The 18,299-nt window shown below is 41.9% G+C and overlaps 1 long non-coding RNA gene across 1 annotated transcript in view; it reads left to right on the top strand.

The window, feature by feature from the left end:
- The window catches only part of LOC132536616 (uncharacterized), a 38,118-nt gene that overhangs the window by 12,016 nt on the left and 7,803 nt on the right, over positions 1-18,299 (top strand). The gene's annotated exons all lie outside the window — the stretch shown is intronic.

Genomic DNA, 18,299 nt, shown 5'->3' with positions numbered 1-18,299 from the left:
GCTGTTTTATGCCTTAGAATTACGAGAGGTACAATAATATCTTGGTTTTGTCAGCCTGTTCATGATATGTTGAGGCTATTTTTTTAAAATATATATAATCAACTAACTATAGTGGTAAAGGTATTAGTATCATGTTAAAGCTGGGTGGTTGTTTTTTGTTTGTTTTTTTTTGCCTCTTTTAGAAGCACCTTTTGTTTTTCTTTCAGCATCCAATGTCTCTTACCTTGTCTTTTTTAAAACTTCTTCAGTATTCTGAATATTAAGCCATTCAGTGCAGCATCAAGAAACAAGTGCTCGCACTATCTGTATAGCTGTCATAAGCCATCAGTTCCTGATGTTTCCAAAACACTTAAAGTAGAAATAAAGACATAGTGGATGGATGTTCACCCTGCATCTAAACCGATCAGAGTACAGAACCTTAATAGAATCTGGGGGTGGGGGAGGGTGAGGCTGAGTAGCCATCCTTGTGTCACTCCCACCCACTACAACACATACCTACAGACCCACATACAGGCACGCACACGCCTACCTTACTTCCCTGCATCCTCACCCAACACAATCCCCATGGCTAGTGGGAGATTCCAGCTGTTGAATTTCAGCAAAAGCACCCTCTCTGTTTAGGAACCTACTTACTCATTGTCCTCAGAGAGTAAAAAACTACTACTCTGGCTTGCTCCCGGTGATGGTTGTTGTGACAGGTGAGAGTATTAGGGGAAACATTTATGAAATTTTAATTAAAAAAATAGGAAAAGACAGTGTTTACAGAGTAGTCATTCACGTAAGGTACAGGTATGTGGGACTGACTTTTGTGAAGCCAGTACTGTAATAGATAAGCTTATAAATAATGACCCAACAGTTGATCCAGACACCTGCATAGGAAGTTGTGGTGCTGCTAACTAGACTGACTTAACTAAAAGATCTACTTTGACCTTGAGAGTTGGGAGGATGATGAAGAAGGAAGACATTTATTGCTCAGTGCTGGTTTATGTTGGTGCAGGGGATTGAACTTGGGACTTTGGAAGCTCAGGCAAAAGAGTCTCTTTGCATAACCGTTATGCTATCTACCCCTACCCAGAGGGAAGAAGTTTAAATTAAAAGACTTAACTGGAAAGCAGTTGATTTCTGTGATTTTTTTTATTTTTATAGTATATTTACTTGTCTATTTATTTGTACTGAGTCAGGGCCTCATACAAGTTGCAGTTTCACTGCTCCACATCTTTTTTTTTTTTTTTTTTTTGTCTCCAGGGTTATCACTGTGGCTTTGTGCCTACACTACAAATCCACTGCTCCTGGTGGCCATTTTTTTTTCCCCCACTGTTGTTGGATAGGACAGACAGAAATTGAGAGAGGAGGGGAAGACAGAGAAGGGGAGAAACAGACACCTACAGACCTGCTTCACGACTTGTAGGTGGGGAGCCAGGGGGCTTGAACCATATCCTTGCCCAGGTCCCTGCGCTTCGTACTATGTGCACTTAACCAGGTACACCACGGCTGGCCCCAGCTCCAGATTACCTTTTCATTCAGATAAAACAGAGGAAGAGGAGAGGCATCAAAGCTTTCTCTGTATCACAGTAACTCCCACACACTGTCGAGGTTCAAACTTGGGCTATACATATGACAACGTATTTGCCCTATAGTAAGCTATCCTTACTGCCCAACATCGATGATGTGAAGGAAAAAGTCAGAATTGAGAATGAAAAGAGACTAGCAAAATGTTCTTGGGAGTGGGAAAGAGAGGGTTTGACAATGGGCAGGGCATGGTGGAATGGGGGGAGGGCAGGAAGTTTTGAGATAATCACGGGGGGGAGGGGGGGCATGGTTTTCAGGTAGTGCCACCACGCCGCCCCTCCCACCCCTCACCCCCCGCCAAAAGGCACCAATCCTTTAGGGACAGAAAGGATGTTTCTGTGAAAGCAGGAAGCATGAAAGGTAGGTCCCCCTTCCCTAAAGTCATACACTCTGTGAAAGACAAGAACTTGAATTGGTGGTGGGGGTGCTTAATACTTAGGAAGTACCTAAGAGTAGAGCCTATGCCTTCTTCTCCTCAGAGTTTCTGACCTTAGTTTTGGTTTGTTTGTTTTCACCGAAGAGTCTGAAGAGCTTGCCCAGGCTACCACCCAGAGACAATGCAAAAGAACAGGCTTAGCTATTAGCACAGCATGTGGCTAATCAGGGCTAAGCCAGTGAGCAACTATGTTTGAAACTCTCATCTTTGACTTTTCCTTTGCTGATAATACTAACAGCTAAGCTTCATGAGAAAAGACTTTTCAGTGATTTCCAGATATCTTACATGTTTATTGTTACTTACATAGCATGACTCTTTTTATTGCTGTGATTATGAGACCCACCAAACTTTTACAGATACGCAGAGTGGAAACTCACGTTCCAAGTCCCATTCTCGGGGAGGCAAAGGGGTGACTGAAACAGCGTTGTTGTTGTTCATGTCTTCCCCCCTCATTGCACGTTGCTATGTCTCAGGCTGGAAGCATTGCTGTATACTTGACTCATACAAAGTAGGATTTTCTTTTTTCTTTTTGAACACTAGAAGTTTATACACTGATAAACAATTGATCACGGGGCTGGGTGGTGGCGCACCTGATTGAGCACACGTTACAGTGTGCACGAGCCCAGGTTCAAGCCCCTGGTTTGCACCTGCAAGGGGAAAAGCTTCACAAGGGGTAAAGTAGGGTCCTCCTCTCAATTTCTCTCTGTCCCTATCCAGTAATAAAGAAATAATTTTTTTAAAAAATTTGAACAAAATGCCTGCTAGTTTTATAACCCTGTAACCCATCAGTCTTCTACTTTAAGTTGCACAAAACTCATGGTCTGAGGTGTTCATATAAGTGTATCTTTTTTTGTTGCTGCAATGGCCAAGGGCTCGAATATGCTTGATTCCACAGCTCTGAGACTGAGTCTTTCATTCTTTGTACTTCAGGTAGAGACAGAAAGGGAGAGATGCCACAGCATCTGAGCTTACCCTGATGCCAGGGTACTCCCATGTGGTGTCAGCATTCAAATGTAGATTGTACTCACAGTAAAGAACATTCCCTACCAGGTGAGGCCATTTTCCAGTCCCTGCATAGATGTAGCTCAGTTTAAATAAATCTTATAAATAATGCTATAGCATAACATTTTAATTGATTGATTATAAATGTTCCATCTTGTTTTATATTTAACATAAGGATGGGCAGTGATAAAATTTCCTGACGTAGTCAGTCATTATAGAATTTGATCTTTTGGGGTAGGGGAGATAGCATAGTGGTTATGCAAAGAGGCTCCCATGCCTGAGGCTCTAGAAGCCTCAGGTTCAATCCCCCCATACCACCATAAGCCAAAGTTAAGCATTGCTTTAGTAGACACAAACAAACATTAGAATTTGACCTTCAAAATTACTCACATAAAGAGTATTTTTTACCAGATAGAAAAATGTATTGTAAAACAGTATTCTATGGGAACTCGAACAGACAAATCAGTGAAACAGGGTTTCAGGAGTACAGAAATAGACCTATGTGGTATGAGAATTTAGTGCATGATAAAGGCAGCACAACAAATGAGGGAAATGAAGAAAAAAAAAAAGGACCATTCCAATAGAGGGAACTAGGAAATAGAAAGCGTTCTAGAGATAACAAGAATAATGCTGGATTTTATCATACTCATCACCTCAAGAGAGTTTCAAGGAGCTGGGTGGTGGCGCAGCAGGTTAAGCGCAGGTGGCACAAAGTGCAAGGACCGCTTAAGGATCCCAGTTCGAGCCTCCGGCTCCCCACCTGCAGGGGAGTTGCTTCACAAGCAGTGAAGCAGATAGGTCTGCAGGTGTCTGTCTTTCTCTCCTCTTCTGTCTTCCCCTCCTCTCCTGATTTCTCTCTGTCCTATCCAACAACAACGACAGCAATAACAACAATAATAATAACAACGATGACGATAACTAATATGGGCAACAAAAGGGAAAAAAATTTAAGATATTTTCAAACTGAATCAGTATTTTAATCTAAAAAAATGAACTTCGTAAAGTACTAGAAGAAAAGATAATGACTAGTTTCATAATCCTAAAAAAGGGGATGTGTTTGTAAAGTTGACACAAACTCAGAAATTATGGATTCACAATGCTTTTAAATGCATTTTTAAAATGTTGATTGTTCAACATTCTATAAAGCAAAATGTAAACAGGAAACTTGAACTGTTTTCAACACATGATAAAGTATTAATTTTATGATGATAAAAAATCTTTTAAAGTCAGTCATTAAAAGCCAGTACAGGTCTGTGGAGGAAGTAGCTTAGCCATGAAGGAAGCCTTACCTGTGTGAGACCCTGACTTACATCACACACACACATTCACACCTACCCACCCCCTGCACTGCATTAAAAAAAATCTTTTTTTTTTTTAAGCAGAAAATCAGAGGGCATGTTGTGGTCCCACCCCTACCCCCAGAAAAAGTCAGCCATATGCTGCTTGCAAGAGTCTCACCTGAACCAACAAGACAAACACAGACTTAAAATGAAAGGATGATCTGACCGGTTAGTTCAGTGGGTTAGAGTGTGGTGCTAATAAAATGAAAAGATGGAAAACTATCACACAGGCTAACGGACCGCAAAAAAGGGCAGGAACAGCCATTCTCATCTCTGATACAACAGACTTTAAATTAAATAAAGTAATAAAAGATAGGCAAGGTCATTACATAATGATCAGAGGATCAATCAGTCAAAAGGATTTAACAGTTATTAGCATCTAAGCACCTGATGAGGGCCCGTCTAAATACATCAAACACTTACTAAAAGAGCTACAAAAATACATCAATAGTAATACAGTAATAGTAGGAGACTTCAACATTCCACTCTCATACTTAGATCAACTAAGCAGATAATCAACAAAGAAACAAGAGAATTGATCGAAGAGATGGATAGACTAGACCCCTCACAGAATGGGAGAAGATCTTCACATGCCACACATCAGACAAGAGACTAATCACCAAAATATACAAAGAGCCCACCAAACTTAGCAACAAAAAATCAAATGATCCCATCCAAAAAAATGAGCAGAGGATATGAACAAAATATTCACTACAGAAGAGATCCAAAAGGCTAACAAACACATGAAAAATTGCTCCAGGTCACTGACTGTCAGAGAAATATAAATAAAAACAACACACTGAGATACCACCTTACCCCTGTGAGAATGTCATACATCAAAAATGACAGCAGCAACAAATGCTGGAGAGGTCGTGGGGACAAAGGAAAACTCCTGCACTGGTGGTGGGAATGTAAATTGGTCCAGCCTCTGTGGAGAGCAGTCTGGAGAACCCTCACAAGGCTAGACATGGACCTTCCATATGACCCAGTAATTTCTCTTCTAGGGATTTATCCCAAGGACTCCATAACATCCAACCAAAAAAATGTATGTACACCTATGTTCATAGCAGCACAATTCATAATAGCAAAAACCTAGAAGCAAACCAGGTGCCCAACAACAGATGAATGGCTGAGAATGCTTGGTATATTTACACAATGGAATACTGTGCAGCTATTAAGAACAATGATCCTACCTTCTCTGACCCATCTTGGAGGGAGCTAGGAGTTATAGTAAGTGAGATAAGTCAGAAAGACAAAGATCAGTATGGGATGATCTCAACAGAAGTTGAGAAAGAGCAGAAAGGGAAACTCAAAGCAGAATCTGACTGAGTTTGGAGTATGGCACCAAAGTAAAAATCTCTGGGTGGAGGATGAGGGTAGATGTTCAGCTGTTACTAGGGGGTATTGGGGGGAAACAGACCTTTGGTGGTGGGAATGGTGTTAATTTAAATGAAAGAAAGAAAGAAAGAAAGAAAGAAAGAAAGAAAGAAAGAAAGAAAGAAAGAAAGAAAAGAAGGAAGGGAAGAAAGAAAGAAAAGAAAGAAAGAAAGAAAGAAAGAAAGAAAGAAAGAAAGAAAGAAAGAAAGAAAGAAAGAAAGAAAGAAACGAAAGGTCAGTAGAAAGGGGGCAGGTGTAGTGCACAGGGTTAACCTCACATGGTACAAAGTTCAAGGACCAGGGCAAGGATCCCGGTTCGAGCCCCCGGCTCCCCACCTGCAGGGGGGTCGCTTCACAAGCAGTGAGCAGGTCTGCAGGAATCTATCTTTCTCCCCACCTCTCTGTCTTCCTCTCTTCTCTCAATTTCACTCTGTCCTGTCCAACAACAACAATAGCAGCAACAAATTGGAAAAAAGATGGCCACCAGGAGTAGTGGATTCATAGTGCAGGCACCGAGCCCCAGCAATAACCCTGGAGGCAAGAAGGAAGGAAGGAAGGAAGGAAGGAAGGAAGGAAGGAAGGAAGGAAGGAAGGAAGGAAGGAAGGAAGGAAGGAAAGAAGGGAGGGAGGGAGAGAGGGATCAGTAAAAAAAGGACAAAGACGGGCCAGGCGGTAGTGCAGCAGGTTAAGCACAGATGGCATAAAGCACACAGACAGGCGTAAGGATCCTGGTTTGAGCTCCTGGCTCCCCACCTGCAGGGAGGTCACTTCACAAGTGGTGAAGCAGGTCTGCAGGTGTCTTATCTTTCCCCCTCCCTGTCTTCCCCTCCTCTCTCGACTTCTCTCTGTCCTATCCAGTAACAACAACAATAATAACAACAACAGTGATAAACAACAAGGGCAACAAAAGGGAAAAAATAGCCTCCAGGAGCTGTGGATTTCATAGTGCAGGCACTGAGCCCCAGCAATAACCCTGGAAGAAAGAAAGAAAGAAAGATAGAAAGAAAGAAAGAAGGAAAGAAAGAGAAAGAGAGAGAAAGAAAGAGAGAAAGAAAGAAAATGGACAAAGACATGAACTGATTTACCAAAATAAATAAGCAAGTTGCCAGTAAATACATTTTAAAACTCTATATCACTAGTCATTAAAATAAGCTAAAATAGGCGGCCAGGACAATAGTACTGGAGTGATGGTCTACACTGTTTCTTATTTCTCTCCTCCTCACCACCCACCCTTTGACACTACTTAATACAATTTTTATTGCTGGGGTTCAGTGCTGATACGACAAATCCACTGCACCATTTTTCCTTTTTTTTTTTTTTTTTGATGGAACAGAGAGGAGTTGAGGGATGACAGAAAACAGGGAGATAGAGAGGGAGAGAAAGATAGATACCTGCAGACCTAGTTCTCTGCTCATGAAGTGGACCCCCTGCAGGTGGAGAGCAGTGACTCAAACCCTGGACCTTGCGCTTGGTAATATGCGAGTCACAACCTAGCTTTGCTATTTTCAATCATTTAGCCCCTATATAGAAATATTAGTTAATATCACTTTTCTGCAAAGTTTTTTTTTTTTGTTTTGTTCCAAGTATTCAGAACAGTTCTTTCTGATATATTAGACAGCCCAACTGTCTTTGGAAATGATGGCCTAGCACGGTGGCTCTCAAACATTCATATTCATCAACATTCTCTGGAGAGCTAGTTAAAGTACAGATTGCTTGACCTCACCCTGGAGTTTATTATTCAGTAATTCTGGAGTGGGAACCTATAATTTGCATTTCTAACAAATTCTCTGGTGATGCTGGTTTGGCTGGTCCAAGGACCACACTTTGAGAGCCAACCACCTAGAACAAATTAAATATTAGAAAATTATGTAATATATCTAAAAGAGAATTGTCTTGGTGAGAGAAGACTAATGACCAGATGTGGGACACAATCTAAAGTCATGACATTTTGGATCTTTCATTTGAATGCCTCCCCTTCTGAATGTCCAGAAACATCTTATTCATAAACAGTCATGCTGCTCAGAAAACTTCTGAACTCTTTAAGTTTTCTAATATACCTAAGCTTGAACATTTCTTTTATTGTGACTGCATTAAGTATCTTAGTACTTTGAGGAACTGAAATGTAATGTGCTAAATAGAAGTAAATCCCATTCAGAGTCTTAGATATAGACCATCCTTAGGAATTATATCATTTCTTTTAAAGAGGCTTAATTCAAAATCTCAGCGCTTCACTTTTTCAGTTTTACATATAAAAGATTGACTGGTAAATCAAAGGGAGTCCATATATATGTAAACTAAGATTTTTTGTTTTTAAATCTGCATCAGCCTAGTAATATTCTCATATTCATTGCTTTGGCTGTAAATGTACCAAGACATTTCTAAATGTTACTTGGGTGTTTAGAACTACTTTGGAAAATTTGACAGAAAGCCATTCCTCTTATTTTTTGTTTTCTATGACACCAAATATAATTTATCCTAGCTTGTTCTCTCTCCCTCTCTCTCTCTCTCTCTCTCTCTCTCTCTTAAATCGTTAAAAGAAAATTTAAGTCTTCCTCATGTTCCTTTGCTTTCTCTAGTATTAAATATGATTTCTCTGAGGTAATCTCAAGAGATGGATCTGTGTTTGTTGAGGATTGTGCTAACTACCTGAAATAAACCACTGAATAAAGACTTAGAGGTCTTAGTCTTCATGTTCCCTGTCCTCCCCAACTGCTTCATTTAGGTCAATCTACTATGATTTTATACAGAGAGTATTACTAAGACTTTCTCTCACTACCCACAAACTAGCAAGAAGCATTTATTAAGCATTTGTACTAAAGATAATGATGAGATACTGTCCCCAGTAGGGCAGCAAAATTAACAAATGAAGTAATTAGCCCTTGTTTACCTTCTATTTCAGAGCTAAGATTTTAAGTAAGGCTTTTGTTAAAGGTATTAGCAGAGCTTGGTTTACATACTAAAAGTGCAAGACCTGTGAAAGCCAAATGTTTTGTTGGCTGCACTCAGGGAAAAACCCTTCCTTAATTACCTCTGGGGATTAAAAGGTAAATAAAAAGATTGTTGCAGGACACACCAATTGTTCTTCCCAGATTTGAGTCTTAGCAGATATCTGGGGAAGTGTGGCTGGTAACAGAGGACTCAAAACAAGTCCAAAACTGATCACCTACCTGCTTGTTCTGGAATCTTATGAGCCACCAGTCATGTTATTGTCTTTTATCTACTTTTCAACTGACTTAACTACTAAAATAAAATCACTGAACTATAAATTATGTAGAACTGGCGAAAGGCTCACCTACTCCGATACTGCCTCATTTAAATGTCTCATTTTGGCTGACTTTATTTACATTTGCCATTCAGAACTAGTATCATTTTAGGGACTAGCACATACGCACTGAAATCGGCCAGACATTTGACCAAAGGAGCTGAGTCTCTTCCACTCGTACAATTCCAATCCAGTCCTATGAATCTCTGTCTAACCACACCTCCAGCCCACTGCCAGCCTAAACAAATCTCAACGAACAATCACAAATGAGATAAGCCCAAATGAAGTCAGTCCATTTCTCACTCCGCAGAGAACCTCCATGTTGGGGTAATCCTACATTTCCAGACTTTGAGCTCTCTTCCTTCCCAGCCCTCCAACTTCTCCTGGGGTAGAACAGAAAGACATCTGGAAACTGTGGCTAGAGGATGGATTTCTAGTATCCTGGCTCAAGACTTGACTGTAAAACTTGGCCTTTCTTCAGCCATCAGCACCAATATAGTCAATTCCTTACTAGAATCATATGTTAAACTTGCCATATTTTAAGGGGATAAAAATCTCCTAAAAATTTCTCCTGTTCTGCCTTCCCGCCAAAAAAGAATGCATCTGTTACATTGACTTAAGTCATATTTCACTCATTTTTATCTTAAAATTTTTTATATCACGTATATGCTTCCAAACAGCATAAATACATTTTAAGTATATACACTGAGCATACGTGGGCAGGCATACACCATCCCTGCTACTGGCTGATTTCCCATTTAAGCAGTTATAAGTTGATTGCTTAGATTCATTTACTTACAATATAACAGAATAAAACACTAACCCAAAACATTTAAAATAGCCAGGCCCTAGTGCTTATCTCGCTTAGCTAAGAGATTTAAATAATTATCTTGGTTTCCTGGAAAACCAATAATAACTAGTGGCCCGATGGGGTGCCTGACATAGTAGCCATACACAAAACCACACTTGAATACCTGATAATGTGCACTTAGTTCTGCACCCCACCCTCTTCACTGTGGGCTCTGCAGAGTGGCAACCAGCCAAAGCTCTGCCCCACTCTGCCGGCCTGTCCCACTTGTCAGGGATCCAGCCAAACCCAAGCCTGAATCTTGGTCCTCATGAAATATCTGAGGTCATTGCCTGAGCCAAAAATAAAAATGCAGCAGGAGAAGAACCCAACACATTTCAGTGACACCCCCCCCCCAACTTGGGGCAGAGGCCATTAGCAGTTTCCTTTGACCTCCCTGTTTGCAGCTAGAATTGGACAGGCGCAGAGAAAGACATCAAGCCATCAAGCTTGTCTCTAATTGGTCTCATATCATCGGTATTCCAGAGCAGGAAACGGTCTGCAGCCAGGAATTCTACCTTCTTTGCCATATTGAGAACTAAACCTTTTCCCTCTTGCACACACATTTATTTCTGTTAGAGTGTAGCCAGTTAATTTTCTTAGTTTTGAGGGTTGTGATCAAAGCCTTGTCTGTCCCAGTCTCGTAGTAGTTGACTCTTAGACTCCTAGATCATGAGCTTTTCCCTCTTTGTTAGACTAAAAACTTACCCCACTAAAGTCAGTAAACTAAATTTTATGAAAAGAATGTTCATAAGAGGCATGGAGGCCAGATGGTGGTGCACCTGGTTGAGTGCACACATTACCGTGTGCAAAGACCTAGGTTCAAGCCCTGGGTCCCTACCTGTAGGAGAGAAGTTTCACAAGTGGTGAAATAGTGTTACAGGTTTCTATACCTTCCTTTCTTCCATCCATCCATCCTTCCTTCCTTCCTATTTATCATCTCTATTTATTTTTCCTTCTTCCCTCTATTTCTTTATATATATATATTTTTTATTTATTCCCTTTTGTTGCCCTTGTTTTATTGTTGTAGTTATTGTTTTTGTTGTCTTTGTTGGATAGGACAGAGAGAAATGGAGAGAGGAGAGGAACACAGAGAGGGGGAGAGAAAGATAGACACCTGCAGACCTGCTTCACCGCTTGTGAAGCGACTCCCCTGAAGGTGGGGAGCCGGGGGCTCAAACCAGGATCCTTATCCCAGTCCTTGAGCTTTGCGCCACATGTGCTTAACCCGCTGCATTACCACCCGACTCCCCTCTTCCCTCTATTTCTGTCTCTATCCAAAATAAATCAAAATTCTAAATTATTTTTTCAAGTATGAAGTCTCATTTTCCACTGCTTTTACTAGGAGGTAAAGTGAGATTTGTGTTGTCCCAAAGCAGTGTAGATTGCCCTTATCCCAAAAAGGGGGACTCAAATTCTTCCTTCCTCTTTGCATATACCACATGCGAAGGTGTATCCAATCAGGTTCATTCCAACATGGCTGCCCCAGTTGTTAAAATACCTCCACATGTGATGGTAAATGACTGCTACCTCTAACCAAAATAAGCCTTTCCATCTAATCATTCCATTTTATTTTGCTGACAAGGACTGAGAAAGAGCTTAGAAAACAATTATTTGCAGCTCAGGAGATGATGCAGTGGACAAGGTGTTGGACTCTCAAGCATTAGTCTCCAGGTCCCTAGCATTGCACAAATCAGAGTGATGCTCTGGCTCTCTTTTCTTTTCATTAATAAATAAACAGTCCTTCCTGTTCAATGAAATGTTGTGAGACAGAGACAGAAAGCAGCTCCCTTGGATCAAATTGCTTGTGGTCAGAGTTGTATGTCCTAGTTCATGTAAGCTATTTCATATTTAAAGTAATGCTTTTTACTATAAGTCCTGTCTCACTCAGTCCCACCAACCCAGTTCAGGAGTTTCTAGCACGAGCCCAGCAAGGCTGTTTTCCCACTTATTCAGCCACAGATTTCTTGACAAGAAAATTTGGAATCTGGAGGTAAAATGCAAGGCAGACATCTTTCCCCCTCTCCCTTGCACATAATCTGCAAATGGAAGGAACCCTAAATACCCTCACTGTTCTGTGTTGAGTGAGGTTCAGAGATGAAGTAACCTACCTGAGGTCCTGGTGATGCTAGACCAAGAATCCCAGGCTCCTCAGTCTACCCAAGTCCTCTTCTTCTTTAGTAAGTAGCCCTGATGATATTATATAAGTCTCCTTTTCACTGTGGAAGTTTCTTTTCTTTCCTTCTTTCCTTCCTTTCTTCCTTCCTTCCTTCCTTCCTTCCTTCCTTTTTTTTTAAAAATAGGAAGAGAGAGAGAGAGAGAAAAGGAACCAGACATCACTCTGGTACACGTGCTGCTGGGGATTGAATTTAGGACCTCACACTTGAGAGTCCAATGCTTTCTCTATTGCGCCGCCTCCCAGACCACTCATTATGAAGGTTTCTAAACCCCAACTATTTCACAGTTATATAAAGGTGGCTTATTTTGGGGAAGCAACTAAGAAACCATTTTTCTTTGATTTGTCAGTTGATCTACAAAGAATACCACTAGGAAATAGCTTAGAGGTTCTGGACCAGAAATTGAATAAATGTGACTGAGGGCCAACCACCAACATGGCCTGTCAATTTATTGATATATGAGTCATTGAAAATTAAGAACATTAGCTATCACACACACACACACACACACACACACACACACGACTTAATATCCTACACTGGACTTAATTGGTTGGTAGGAGTAGCAGGTGACATGAACAAAGTCTACTAAGGGGGCACTACTTGAACATCCTGTGGGTGGGTGCCCATCTGTGCTGCTGCCTCCAGATAAACCAGGTCAACAGTTCTCAGCTGGGATCATCTACCCAGTCCCAGAGGGTAGTTGCTGGCTGTTGTGTCTAGGAGAAGGTGTATAACGGGAGGTGAAGAGACTACTACCAGCACTACTAGCACCCAATGGGTAGAAGCCAGGGATACCACTAAATATCCTACAACATGCGGGATGGCCTCTCATAATAGAACTTAGTCAACCCAAAATGCCAGTAGCATCCTGGATTAAGTGAAACAATAGATACTGGATTGGAGGGCAGGGGGATGTTGGTGACTAGGTCTCCCTGGAGTTGCAGTTTTTTAGACATTTGGAGGGGAGATGTAAGGTCTTTGTTTTCTATAGGGGCAGCAATAATCAGCCAGCAATGACACTGCTGATAGCTAGGGCTGGGTGACCCAGAAATGAAGATGCTGACTTCCATTTGATTTACTGCTAAGGAAGACTGGCGAGACATTTGTCTTTGATTATCTGTTGTGATTTTCTGCACAGATGATTATGTTGGTAGGTTTGCCTTAGGTAAGAGATCCCAAGAAGTGTTTTTGAGTCCTTCTTTTAAAATAGGAAAATGAATAAGCACTAAGGAGGCAGTAAATCTTTTGAACGTGAAAATCTCTTAGTAATAAAAATTAAAGACCTATTTGAGTCCCTTTCTTTTATGAAGAAGTAAACCTGTATGTGGTATTTTTATATAAATGTGATAGTTTCTCTGCATATTATGTTCTTGTTAGAAAGCTTCATAAAGTTTATGTAAGAAAATAGTTTCACTTCCCCCTCATTCTTTTAGTCCTTAAGCTTTTCCTTTAAGGGAGAAATTAATTAAATCTCAAATCTCTGAAATCTGAAAGGTCATTGATCAGTCTGCCCATTGTACATGTCAAAAGATGATTGCTGGGTTACAGATTGTTAGAAGGTACGACTTGGTTCTATTTTCAAATCATTAATTTTTTTTTATCTTAGACTTTTTTTTTTTTCAGTTACTGACCTTTGACTAGAAAGAGCAGGTGCACTTGGTCCCTCCATCACCCTGTGGGTGTTTGTTGCACCAGAAATATCCGATAAGATTCCACCTCTCCACTCTGGTATTGACAGAGATAAGGGAGTGGTACTGAAGGAACCCAGCAGTGTGCGCCTTATCAATCACTGCCCTCAGGCCATATCCCTAGGTGTACAAATCACTGACTAACCCTGAAAGGCAAGGGGGCAGGAAGGAGGAAATTTATTTGATAAAGGTACCATTAGTGTCACTTCCATGATAGGAAGTTGCAGAGGTGTGACCCAATGAGGACAAAGTCACCACTGCTGGGGAATAAACTGAAGGGACTAGGATACCCAGGTCTGACCTTCATTCCCCCCTAGAAGGTCAGCTGCCCAGGCCAGCATGACACCAGCCTCGAGGGGACCAGTAGTTGAGTCACCAGGAGAGGTGACTTCATTTCCCTGTCTTCTGCATGGTTCTTCCACACATGCATTCACCATTCTGTTTGTTTGTTTTTGCATGCCCCCAGGGAGTGGGTGGGAAAGCGGTCGCTGTCCACTGCGTTTTACAGAGGAGAAAACCAGAACATCAAGAAAAGAAATGAATTGTTCAAGGCCACCAAGAAGAAAAAGGAAAGATTGGGGGCCAGGCAGTGGTGCACCTGGTTAAGCAGACACATTACAAAGTGCAGGGTTCAAGCCCCTGGTCCCCACCTGCAGGGGGAAGTATCACAAGTGGTGAAGCAGGGTTGCAGGTGTCTCTCTGTTTCTTTCCTTCTCTCTTATTTTTTAAATTTTTTTAATTTATTCCCTTTTTGTTGCCCTTGTTCTTTTATTGTTGTTGTTACTGATGTCGTTGTTGCTAGATAGGACAGAGAGAAATGGAGAGAGGAGGGGAAGACAGAGAGGGGGAGAGAAAGACACCTGCAGACCTGCTTCACCACCTGTGAAGCGACTCCCCTGCAAGTGGGGAGCCGGGGGCTCGAACTGGGATGCTTACGCTGGTCCCTGCGCTTTGCGCCACATGCGCTTAACCCGCGGCGCTACTGCCCGACTCCCCTCTTTCCCTCTCTATATCCTCCTCTCCTTTCAATTTCTCTCTATCTCTATTCAATAATAAATAAAAATTTAAAAAGTATTTATTAAATAATAAAGGAAAGGTTTCTGATTTGTGCACCAACACTTTGTCTGCAACCCTGTGGTAGATAGGTCAGTACCCAGCCATGCTCAGTGGCATGGCGCTCTGTGGGAGCCTTAGCCATGCTGCCAGGAGTGCTGGGTTCTAGTCCCAGTGCTGCCTTCAACCCACTGCATCCTCGTGGGACTATGCGAGTCCTCACACAATGCCATGTCCTCAGCTGTGAAATGAGGGGGTTGAAGGAGACATCCCTGGCAGCCGGGTAACCTGATGGAGTCAGGTTGAAGTGAACACCTGCTGAAGGTAGCAGATAGCTGCCAAAACTGGAAGGAGCAAGCTTAGCTATCATATCCAGCCTTTCCACAGGTTGGGTGGGATGCTGAATGCTTTCTTTATCCATTACCTCACTTGAGCCTCACAACATCTCTGTGGGGTGCTTATTATTCAGGACTCCATTTAGCAGATAAGGAGACTGAAGTACAAAGAAATGACATCTCTTGCTCAAGGTTATTGTTTTAGTCTGCTCAGGCTGTCCTACAAAATAACACAAACTGGGTGGCAAAAACAACACATACTTGTTTCTCACAGTTCCAGAAACGACCAGACCCTAGTCAAGTCCACCATGGCTTGTGCTTGGTTTCAGGTGAGAACTCTATTCCTAGGTTGTAGTCTTTGAACTGCTTTCCTCTGACTTCCCTCCTACAAAGTAGGGGGAAGTCTTGTGTCTGTTCTTTCAAGGACACTATTCCTATCACGTCAGAGTCCACCCTGATGACCTCATTTAACTTTAAGTACTTCCTAAAGACCCTCTCTCCAAATGGAGTGGCATTAGGGTTTAGACCTTCAATATAGGAATTTGGTGGTTGACAACTCAGTCATACAGGTAGACAGTGATTCAAAGGTGGAATTTGAAATCAGCTCACCTCAGCCATAGCCTTTCTCCTAACCACCACTCTGCCTTCCGTGGCTCGAAGAGCTGAGCAGATGCAAGAGGCTTCTGGGAAATGGTACCTTACTGTCTTTCCATCTCCTTTCTGTGACAGCCATCCCCTCTCCCTCTAACTTGCTGCCTTCTCTCCTGGGTACAAGAAAGGGTGAGACGATACTCCTTTGCCGGATTTTCTTTTAAAAATATTATTAAGGGCCAGTGAAATAATTCATTTAGCTAATGCGTTGCTCTGGCATGTATGCAACCCAGCTTTGAACTTGCCATCCATCACACTGAAGGATGCTTTGGTGCTGTGGTGTCTTTCACTGCTCTGTATCTATCTATCTACCAAAAGTAAAAAATAAAATAAGCAGGAAGTCAGGCGGTAGCGCAGTGGGTTAAGCACATGTGGCACAAAGTGCAAGGATCGGTTTAAGAATCCCAGTTCGAGCCCCCAACTCCCTGCTTGCAGGAGAGTCGCTTCACAAGCGACTCCTCTCTGTCTTCTCCTCCTGTCTCCATTTCTCTCTGTCCAACAACGACGACAACAATAATAACTACAATAATAAAACAACAAGGGCAACAAAAGGGATTAAATAAGTAAATATTTTTTTAAATGTTAAATAAAATAGTATTAGCATGAGAGAGAACCAGAGCACCATTCTGGCATATGTGATACTAGGGACCAAACTCAGAACTGCGTGTTTATGAGTCTGGCCCGCTAGCCACTATGAACCTCCCAGACTACTGACCAAACTTCCTTTCTTTCTTTCTTTCTTTCTTTCTTTCTTTCTTTCTTTCTTTCTCTCTTTCTCTCTTTCTCTCTTTCTCTCTCTCTTTCTTTTTAAAACTGTTTTTGTTTTCCTTTTTTTTAATTTTTTTATCTTTATTTATTGGATAGAGACAGGCAGAAATCAAGAAGAAGGGGGAGAGAGAGAGGGAAAGAAACAGAGAAACACCTGCAGCACTGTTTCACCACTTGCAAAGCTTTCCCCCCAGAAGTGGGGACCCGGGGCTTGAACCCAGGTCCTTGAGCCTTGTATGTTCAGCCAGCTGCGCCACCACCTGGCTCCCTGATTTCTTTTTCTTCATTTTATTTTACTTTATTTATTTATTAGATAGAGACAGAAAGAAATTGAGAAAGGAGGGGAAGAGAGGGAAAGAGACAGAGAGACACCTGCAGCCCTACTTCACCACTTGTGACGCTCCCCCACTGCAGGTGGGAACCAGGGGCTTGAACCCAGGTCCTTGCGCACTGTAATGTGTGCTCTTAATTAGGTACACCACCGCCTGGCCCTGACCAAACTTTCTGAACCCTTATCAGTACCAGGTCTAAGTCAGTGGCAATATGAATGGTGTCCCACTGACCATTCCATGCCCAAGACTGAAACACAACACACAACAGGAGAAGCAAAAGAAACACAAGGCTGCGTCCAGAAAATGGTTCTTTTACAGCCACCACTGAACCCAGCCCAGTACTTGTCACTGCACAGTTCATGTGGAATCCACTTCCCTGGGTTCCTGGGTAAAAGCTGTTTGTCACTCATGTGTGGAAGGAAGAGAAGTTAATCCACACTGGCAGGCCACCCACTGGAGTGGCGATCATTGTGCTTGTCAGTTACTCATTATTAAAGACTTCACCGTGAAAACAAGGCATTTAGACTTCTGTATAGTAAGTTCATCATCCACCTGGAATGTGTCTTCTCTACAGATTGCAATATCTGTGTGGGGCCTTTTGTTTTTGTTTTTTTTAATAACATTCTCTCCCTTGCTCTCTCAGGCTTTGCTCTTCTCACTTGTGTTATAAAGGCAAACTTATGAAGGCAGGGAATTTTCTTAATTTTTTATAAACTCAGAAGACCCATACTACCGGGTACTACCAAGAAAATAAAAATGTGTCTTTACCTGTTGTTACTGTCAAGCAAAGGCCAGCAGTTAGCAGGGAACCACTTAAGTCAGGCTAACTGAAATGGAAAGTCACAGTTTCACAGCTAATGGGGGTTGTGACTGGTGCTTGGAGTGTTGTCCATCTTGTGAAGCCTTCCTTTCTCTCCTTCTGTCCCTTCACCCTGGAGTTAACTACCAGCACTACTTCTTCAGTGCACAGGGCATGGACACACAGAGCTGCTCGAGCTCTGTCCATCCTAACTAAGCAAAATCACAACTGCTGGTTGACCATGGACTTGGGAGAACCCATAAGCCTGTCCACAGCTAGCTCTAATCAAAAAAGTTTTTCCAGAGCAGGGGAGATAGCATAATGGTTATGCAAAAAGTCTTACATGCCCGAGGTTCCAAAGTCCCAGGTTCATTCCCCTTGTACCATCCAACATAAACCAGAGCTGAGCAGTGCTCTGGTGAAAGAGAGAAAGAAAGAAGGAAAGAAGGAAGGTAGGAAGGAAGGAAAGAGAAAAGAAGAGAGATAGAAAGAAAGAAAGAAAGAAAGAAAGACACATCAAATCAGTGGGGTTTACAGTCAACAATATTTATACACCTATCCCATATTTGGGAGCTACTCTCTTCCCTGATCCAGCTTTCTGGTCCTTTTTCTAGCCATGACATCATCTCCCCAGACAATAACTTCGGTCCACCTGCATAT

Source organism: Erinaceus europaeus, unplaced genomic scaffold (assembly GCF_950295315.1).
Source record: "Erinaceus europaeus unplaced genomic scaffold, mEriEur2.1 scaffold_633, whole genome shotgun sequence".
NCBI lineage: Eukaryota > Metazoa > Chordata > Mammalia > Eulipotyphla > Erinaceidae > Erinaceus > Erinaceus europaeus.
Note: the sequence above shows the minus strand (reverse complement) of the source record. Positions and strands in the feature narration are given on the sequence as shown.